The following is a 9,576-nucleotide window of genomic DNA, read 5'->3' as shown; positions in this document are numbered from 1 at the left end:
TGTTTCATCGTATCAATAGTACCACTAAATACAACAGGTCATGGGTATACCTATGACAGACCTGACTATGTTGTTTGGGGGAGGATTGTATAAGGACTTTAGTACTTTGGAGCCATTGAGTATTGAGAGCTCACTGAGCTGTTCTTTAGGAGCTTGGAAGGTATGAGTGTTGAGAACAGTGGAGATGAGGGAGGCCCAGCTAGTGACATTTCAGAAAGAAACACAGAATCTACAACGTCACTTGTGGGAACAACATGGTGTCTAGTCAGCTGGAGCTGAAAAATCAACCACTGTTAGCAAGAGATCAGAACCACATAAAGTGTAATATTTGCTTTGCTGGGAAAATTATCCTGGTCAGCTAGAGCTGATAAATTGGCAGTGAATAAAAAGGGACCAGCACCATTGTGGTGAAATCTTCTAGGAAGTATTTCCTGAGAGTCAGCACACAGGAACTGCGTTCTAGAGGTGGCCTAGACTGTACCTTGTGCTGGCAGCCAAACTTGGTAATATCCCAAGTAGTACTGGTTTTGAAGGCCTCAAGGGGTCATGGAGAGAGGATTGGCACAATGAGAGACCAGGAGAGGCCACTGGTGAAGGGGCAGCCTCAGGAGCAATTGAAGCCCCAGGATTGAAGGGGTCATGGAGGAAGTCCAAGGGAGGTTATTGGTGAAAGTGCAGCCCAGTTGCAGCTGAAGACCCAAGAAGCATTTTGGAGATGCCAGTACCATGAGATAGCCACCAAGAACAGCAACAACAGTGGAGTGTAGCTTGCCTAAGCTTAGACGACAAGCTGTGTGTGTTGCAGAGGGCAGAGCCAGAGAAGTAACCCAAGCCCCATTGGAGGAGCCCAGAGGATCGTTGATCCCAAATACTGGACTTTAAATTATTTACACTGCTGGAATTAATTTGACATTGTTCCAAGTGTGACTGTGCCCTGACTCTTCCCTCTTGAAGTAAGAAAGCATTTAATTTATTTTTGATTTTACAGGAGCCCACAGTTGGGAGACTTTTAAAAATAGGATTTTGAAGTTTTACGAAGACGTTGGGTGTAAAAGACAGAGCTGTCATGATACGGGGTGTGTCTGAAGCAGCTTTCTAGTGTACAAGCCCTAACTTGTATCTAAGGTTAGTTGCTGATGGCAGCTTCCTGGCCAATTTCATATCTACAGTGTGTGTGATTGGAGGGGTGATTGATTCTGGTTCTGGGCATTGAACTCAGGACCCTTCACATCCTCAGTACGTACACTACTACTGAGCTACACCCCAGCCCAGCAGAAACTTTTAAAAGTCTACTCATGTTATAGAAGTAACAGTATTTCCTTCTTTTTAGCGAAATAGTACTGTCTTGTGGTGATGGGGACTCCGACATAAAATGTATCTATTTTATGACTGAGGATGCAGCTTAGTGGTGGACCACTTGTCTGGCCTGCATGAAGCTCTGTTTCCAGCATTCTGCAGCACTTAAACAAGAGCCTCCGCGTGAAGTGGTGCATTACTGTAGTCTCAGCTCCTAGGAGGGTGAAGGAGGAGGCTCTCTGAAGACCAGGACCAGAATGCCAGCCTGAGCAGCAGTGGGGTCCATAAAAAGTCAAAAACAAAACAAAGCACCAGACCCAATTCTTGAAATGCCACCCCCACAATTCTCGGACCTACTTCAGGTATAGTCCGTTCGTTCGTTTGTTTGTTTTTTGTCCCTAAAGACAGTCTCACTAAGCGAAAAGGACCTGTGTATGTTTTTCCTACATGTATATATGTGTACCATGTGCTTGTCTGTTTCCCATAGAAGAGGGCATCAGGTCCCCCCAGAACTTGTGGGTGCTGGAAACGAAACCCAGGTCCTCTGCAAAAGCAGCAAGTGGTCTTTACCGCTGAGCTGTGTTCTCTAGCCTTAGTAATTTTAAAAATGGCTTTACTAAGTACAGTTACTGACAGTCAGTCATGCAGTGTGAGTACAGGAATGGCTCATCGAATCTCTCCCCTTCTTTCTGCTTCCATGGTGGCCTCCAAAGTCTGGCTCCATCCATCTGCCTGCCAGCACCACCTCCTTTCCCTTGATGGCCCTGGGGGAAAAAAAATTACAAGCATCCAATTCCAAGAGCAATATTCAAATCACTCAGCAGACATTAGCCTATCAGCACACATGTCCTGACCAGTCAGAATGTTTGGTTTCTGACTCCTTACACCTGTAAAGCTCAGTGGTGGGAAAGCTGAGCGCTGTCATGCCAGGCTCCACTTCCTGCTTGCTGGTTACCAGGCTTCAGTGTGTTGTCCTAAAGATCTGTTTGCTCTTTCCTGGCTGTCACCTCAGTCATCACTTTGTCACTATGTGACACTGCAGTGCTAAAGCCCTCTCCTTCCTCACAATCTTTAATTACACCTGCCTGAGACTGGGTGTCCCAAGCATCAGCCCTGAGACAAGGATTTGAATACAATTTACATATATGGACAAAATTCCCAGGAAGCAGTAGTCTGGGCAGGGAGACAATACATGGGACAAAAGGGGAGGGGAGGGAGGGGGAGGAAAAAGGACGGGAGGGAAGAATACAGGCTTTATTGGTGAACAGGTTGGCAATGGGATTACATCTTGTTAGGGACCCTTGGGAGATGTGAACTGTGTCTCTGAGTTGCCCGAATTGATAGGCTGTGGAAATTGGGAATATGCTTTCCAGTTTCATCCAGTCAGAGGCTGAGGGCTCCTCTCGAGGGATGCCCTTCTGGCTACAACCAGCTGGCCCCATGAAACTGCTTTGAGAAGGCCCATGGGTAGCTAGGCATAGTGAATGCACATACACACATATACACTTACACCCCCCCATACCCATGCATAACACAAACACACAGCACACACACACACACACACACACACATGCATAACACACACAAATATACACATATCACCTCATAGGATATTAAATGGCCCTATACTGGGCACTGGCTTTCTTCTCTGTCCTGTGGCACTAAGAAGATACAGTAATATGGCCTCTGTGCAAGTCTCTTTCCAGCTTACATTTATACCCCGTCATGGTTTGACTATGATGGCCCAGGGAGTGGCACTGTTTGGAGGTGTGGCCTTGTTGGAATAGGTGTGTCACTGTGGGCATGGGCTTTAAGACCCTAATTCTAGCTGCCTGGAAGTCAGTCTTCCACTAGCAGCCTTCAGATGGAGATGTAGAACTCTCAGCTCTGCCTGCACCATGCCTGCCTAGATGCTGTCATGTTGATGATAATGGACTGAACCTCTGAACCTGTAAGCCAGCCCCACTTAAAAGTTGTCCTTTATAAGACTTGCCTTGGTCATGGTGTCTGTTCACAGCACTAAAACCCTAAGACATACCCTCTAGTTTTGATCTTAAGGGTTTAAAATCGTGTGTGTGTGTGTGTGTGTGTGTGTGTGTGTGTGTCTGTGTGTGTGTAGAGGAAGGGCTGTGCACACCCCTGCATGCTTATAAATGTCAGAGGACAGTTTTCAAGAGTGGATTCTCTCCTTCCATCATGTGGGGCTCAGGGATCAAACTCAGGTTGTCAAGCTTGGTAGCAGGCACCTTTACCTGCTGATCCACTTCATGAGCCCCTTGGATCTCGAGTGTACCAAAGGCTACATGGTGAAGGCACGGTCCCCACAGTGGTGTAACTGTTAGGAAATTGTGCCTAGTAGCAGGTTCTTGGGTCATTGAGGGCCTGTCCTTCAAGAGGATTATGGGCCCCAGGGGCCTCCTTCTCTCTCTTATTACTTCTTGGGCTTTGTGATGCTCCATGCCACGGGGCTGCCTCCACAAGAGCAAAACAACCAGGGGCAAAGGATCATGGACCAGAATCTCCAATACTAAGCTGAACAACCTTTTTCTTTTATAAATTGATTATCTCAGGGATTTTTGTCACAGTGACTAAATATTGACCCCCTCCTTTTAAAATGACAAATGTCTATCTCAGAGATGTGACATGACTTTAAAAGGGCACAGTCAATGCCAAAAGGCCAGCAAAATGGCTTAGTGTGTAAAAAATTCACTACCAAGCCTGATGACGTAGGTTTGATTCCCCAGGACCCACATAGTAGAAGGAGAAAACTGACTAACAAACATTGTTATTTGACCATCATGCACATAAGCGCATGAACACACACACACACACACACACACACACGCCAACTAAATGTAATTAATTTTAAAAGATTGTAAAGGCACAGTGCAGTTCTGTAAAACTTCAAGTATACAGCAAGACCTTTAAAAAATGCTTATTTTTGTATTACCTACATCTTTGTCTGGAGCTTCTGTAAGAAGCCAGCTAGAGCTTCCATAAGGAGGCAGCCTCTCCCATCCAGTGAAGTCACTATTTCTGCTGATAGGTCCTATAATTAATTCTTTCTGCAAACCTTGTTTTGATTAATTATTTGCAATCATGGCACTGATTTGCTGAGAGACTCAGTTCCTGCTCTGGGCCTCTTGGGTGGCCTGAGAACATGAAGGGCTTCTTACCTGAAGGATGTCAGCAATTAGTGTCCATTTCGATCACCAGGCACGAGCTGACTGCCCGGGAGAACATCAATTAGCTCACTGGCTAAATCGTGCTCAAAAGCACAGGTTACCAAGGGGACTGTGGCCAATGCCAGGATTTAAGTGGCACTTGTCTTCAGGGATTGTCTTTCCTGAATTGCGGCCACGTTCTGGGCCTGGTGATTATCGGCAGGCTGATTAGATCTTGTCCCACGTGGACAATGACTTCCTAATTGCCATATGCTGGGGAGAAGAGTGTCCAGGCACTAGCAGGTACGCCCCATGTGACGTGCTGGAGTCTGGCATGGGATTTACACTGTTGCTTTGAGCCTACGGCCTGAGGGTAGGTGACACGGGGCACACTTGTGACTCAGATGGACACCCTTGGGAGGAATTCAAGGGGTTGGGGAGGCCCCAGAGGGTTTGGAACCATGGAACCATTCCTGGAAGGTTGCAGATGCTGTCTGTGGATGCTGGCCTGGGAAGAAAACTGTATGGCAGTGTCAGACACTGGGCTGAAAACAGCCATGTGTCATGTAAACAGATGATCAATCAACCATTAGCTGCAGGTTCTGCTGCTAGCCCTTCAGATTTTATAACCCACAGGATGGAGAGCAAGTATGAGGTCCCATCTTTAGAATCACTAAATTCAGGGGAAAAGAAAAATACAGAGGATTATATCGTGACTGGAGAGATGACTCAGCGCTTGACAATGCTGCTCTTGCAGAGAACCTGGGCTGGGTTCCTGATTCCCGAGTCAAGCTGCTTACAACTGCCTGCTGTAAGCCCAGTTCCAGCAGGGACCTGATACCCTTTTCTGGCCTCTAAGGGCGCTGCACACATGTGCACATACCAACTCACTTATACATAATAAAAAGAAAAATCTTTACAGAATGATTACATCACTTAGCTACAACATTGTAGATATAATGTTGCTATGATGGCCTCACAATAACAAATCTTCCAGTGAGGCATTCCCGAGGTTATAGTATACTGAGGTCTTTGATACTTTGTGGGTTCTTCTTTTTCCCATTCTTTATCCATCCCCCCTCTACCCCCACCCCATTTCACCCTCTATCGCTAGATAGGAGAGAAGATAGAGTGGGGAGAAAGAAAGATCCTTGAATCTAATTTCTTTCCCTTTGTTTCTTCTTCGAGCATGAATACTAACAAACCACAGCCCCTGCCCAATGACTCCACTTCTCAGGATCCTAGCATTATATACCCTCTGAAAAGTTCCCAGAATTCCAAACATCACCCAATCACAGAAACGATCTGCAGCTGGCCAAACCATGCCTCTGTTAGAGCACGAGGCAAATCATAGTCAGCTGCTGCAGACCGTCTGAAGCAGCCTCCTATACCCACACCTGGGATTAAAACAAAAACATGTGCTAGAATATTTGTGTGTGAGTTTTTTAAAGAAACCAAAATTCCAGAATTCTCACTACACAGTCTCCAGGACTACAATTAGCACCACCTATGCTTACTCAGCCTTAGGCACACCACAGGAAACTGAGGCACACAGTGGCAGAACTGGATCTCTTGCTTTACAGGAACACAGCAATTCCAGAGTTTTCCCCGGGACTCTTGGGGCTCCTTCATGTCTTTACTTTCCTTGTTTACTGGGAACCCAAAGCAACAAGAGAAAACTGACAACACCCAAAGAAGTCTCACCTTGTACAAAATCAGATACTCTTTAACAATTTGCACAAATATAGACCAGGGCCACTCAGCAAATTGCTTTCTTTTGAGAAATATGGGTATTTTCATAAACATATATAATTTATGTTAATAGGTCAGGATTTCTTTAGTTTTAAATATTTGTTTGTTTTTATTTTATCCTCCTGAGTATTTGTGCATAAATGTATGTGTACACTGTGTGAGTCTGGTGCCCTTGGTGGTCAGAAGAAGGTGTTAGTTGCCCTGGAACTGGAGTTCTGTGGGATTGTGAGCTGGCATGTGGATCCTGGAAACTGAATCCAGGTCCTCATAACCACTGAGCCATCCTTCCAGCCTCACGGTCATGATTTACTTTTGATAACAAATTTAAACTTGTAGGGGCCAGAGAGAGAGAAGACTCAGCAGGTAAAACCACTTGCTGCCAAGGCCGAGTCCAGGTGCCCGGGACAAGCGTGGTAGAGGAGAGAACTGCTTCCTGCGAGCCACCATCTCAGCTCACCACGCCCACTCACTGTGGCACATAAGTGCCTCCACTGGAACACACATACACTTCAAGGTCTAGTTTTGATTTCTAATATGGGAAAGAACAATAGCTATAACCCCCCATAGTAAAATTTTCTTTGGGCCTTCAATCATTTTTGAAGTAAGTAACAGTCTTGAGGCCAGAAAGACTGAGAGCTGTAACCTTAGCTGTCTTAGGAGTTTGTGTTTTATATCCCCTGGGTAGGTCACTATTCTAAAGTATGTTTACAATCTCTAACTTGCACTTCAGTCCACAATGGACAGAATAGGTGACAGTGGCCAGGGTGACTTCAAACTACTCATCTGTGCTTTGTCCCAACCAAATCAGGGTCTCACTATGTCACCCTGGCTGACTTGTAACTCCCTATGTAGACCAGGCTGGGATCAAACTCACAGACGCCCTCCCACCTCGGCCTCCCTACCATGCTCCTTGACAGAATGTTTGACGTTTCAGGTCATGTTGGGCTGAGTTTTCCCTCACACCCTGGGGTGGCCAACCTCTGTGTTACCAGTTCCTTGTTTGCAGCTGGGACCAACCAGAAACAAGTCAGTCCACACCTTTCCCCTGACTCCCATCCCTGGACTGTGCCAGCAGGAGAGCAACCTTTGTCCTTCCACATGCAAACTGGGAACAGAAGACTTGTAGAAGATTAATCAAGCCAGGCACTTAGATGTCAGTTGGTTGCCAGATATATAAAAGTTATTGAAAGTGACTGTCCAATGTGGTCAATTTGTGTTTAACCCCTACTGGTCAGAGATTTTGAGCTGTTAACAAAATTTCAGAGGAGTATAGAACCAGGTCAAGAATAATGGCTTAAGGGTCACAGGAGCTGTTGGAGTCTGGCTGGTGGAGGATGTGGGTCATGTGTGAGGCAATGCTATTCTGAGGGTGGCATGGCAGTGTCCTCATCGTGCACAGTTGAACTCCAGCTTTTTCACTGTTCCATCTGGGCCTGGGTCCTTTGACCTCCTGAGCTGTCCATAGGCCTCATGCTATTAACCTTGAGAGCAGAGCCAGGAGCCAGGGAGCATTGCTGCTGCCAAGTAGACACAGCTCAGGAACAGTTTCCCCCAGGGGCTAGCACTGTGTCACCCCACCCCTGGGCTCCCCAGGGCCAGGTCCAGTTCTTTGCCTGACAAAGTGGTCCTGACAAGGAGGGGCAGCTGGAGTTATGCACTGCTCTAAAATCTTACATACTTGATACGGCTCCACTTCTGGTCTGGTCTTAGAAGAGACCTGGGCATGGGGCAGAGGGGGTGGTGGTGGTGGTGCAGGGGATGAACATGTTTTGGGGAAGAGATTTCTCCTAAAAGTCAAGGCTGACCCCTAGCAGTTATACTCTCAGCACCTCAGGAAGTCTATGTTCAGTCTTCTGGAACTAGACCCATCCATTGTTCCCTCTTCGCTCCCCTGACTCACGGGACTCTTCCTGTTTCACTTGGAAAATCCCATGTTCACAATCATCACAGGCACCTCCCTTTCCGGGAAGCCCTCCCTGACCTCCTCCATGGCACCTTCTCAGTTTCCCTCATGCTAGAGCTGGGGAGATCTAGGGGCAGAAGGACCCTTAAAGTTTGATTAAAGAGCTACATATCTCCCAGATTGACCCAGCATCCTCTGGACACTCACTCACAAGACACCAATGCCCAGGCTCCCTGTGGGAGAGGGAAGTAATTGAAAAAGTGGACCCCAGAGGTTGAGAAACACCAATCCGGTCCAGGTGTGTGAAGGGCAGCTAGAGCTCTGAGTTTGCAAGGCCCCATTAAATTACCTGCCAGTGTAGGCCCAGGACTCTGCTGTACTGTGCATGCCCTAGTGTCTGGCCGCCCTGCCTTCTGCTAATGGGGTTGAGGCAGAACGATTGCCTTCACCCCAGGTTCTTCTCCCACTCCCTGCAGGCCCACCACCAATTTCAAAGTGTTGTTTCCTTTTATTGGCAAAGAAGAAGTCTGGGCACCTGTCTCATCTATTTCTCATCAGCTTCTCGTGGTCCCAATTCTGTCAGGCAGGAACCTGCTGGGCTGGAGAATCAAACTGCTGCTTATCGGCACGTTGTAAATTTTATGGGGCTCTTGTTAAGCACACCAAGCATGATCTGGAAAAATACAACTTTTCTCTTCTCTTGGTTCCATTCTACTGTTGCTCAAAACCCATAGCAAGTGTCTCCGCAGGCCAGATGGTCTCTGTACCATCTTCCCCCCTGGTGGGAGGAGTACACCTTCCCTCAGCCTCCCTCCCTCCACTAATTATGGGATTCAGAGGTTCTTGGTGTCTAGTCTGTTTCTTGTTGCCACTGGCTTCACAGTAGCCTGTGGCACAGGCATTTTTCATGCCCACTTTATAACTCTAGCACAGGCTAAGCACATGGTAGGCACTTAATACATATGCATTTGGAAACTGGGTATGGGGGGTGGGTGGGTCCTGCTTGTGATCATAGCACTCAGGATGATGAGGAAGGAAGAGCCTGAGTTTCAGATCAGCCTGGGCTACACACTCAGACGCTCCTCAAAAACAAAGCCTGTAGTAGCACACACACACACACACACACACACACACACACAATTAATTTAGTATGTGGATGAATAAACAATATTTATTGACAATTGGAAGTGAACATTCATTTTGAGGATTTGTTGTCTTAGATATATTCAAATGTCGGGGGTAGGTGTAACCTGCCTTGTGAAGCTTTTACTGGGGACAGCTGATAGGGCAACTGCTCCTGACAAAGAAACATAAAGATACACACCCACCTTCCCCAACCCTCCCAGTCCTCACTGAAGCAAATACTCCCCCAGGGCATGAACAAAGCATGGCATTGAATTGTTTTTATTGATGTTTTTTTGTTTGTTTTGGTTTTGTTTTTTGTTTTGTTTTTTTTTTTTT

Source organism: Mus pahari, chromosome 2, assembly GCF_900095145.1.
Source record: "Mus pahari chromosome 2, PAHARI_EIJ_v1.1, whole genome shotgun sequence".
Taxonomy (NCBI): Eukaryota; Metazoa; Chordata; class Mammalia; order Rodentia; family Muridae; genus Mus; species Mus pahari.
The sequence above is the reverse complement of the archived record's forward strand: the minus strand, read 5'-3'. Positions refer to the sequence as shown.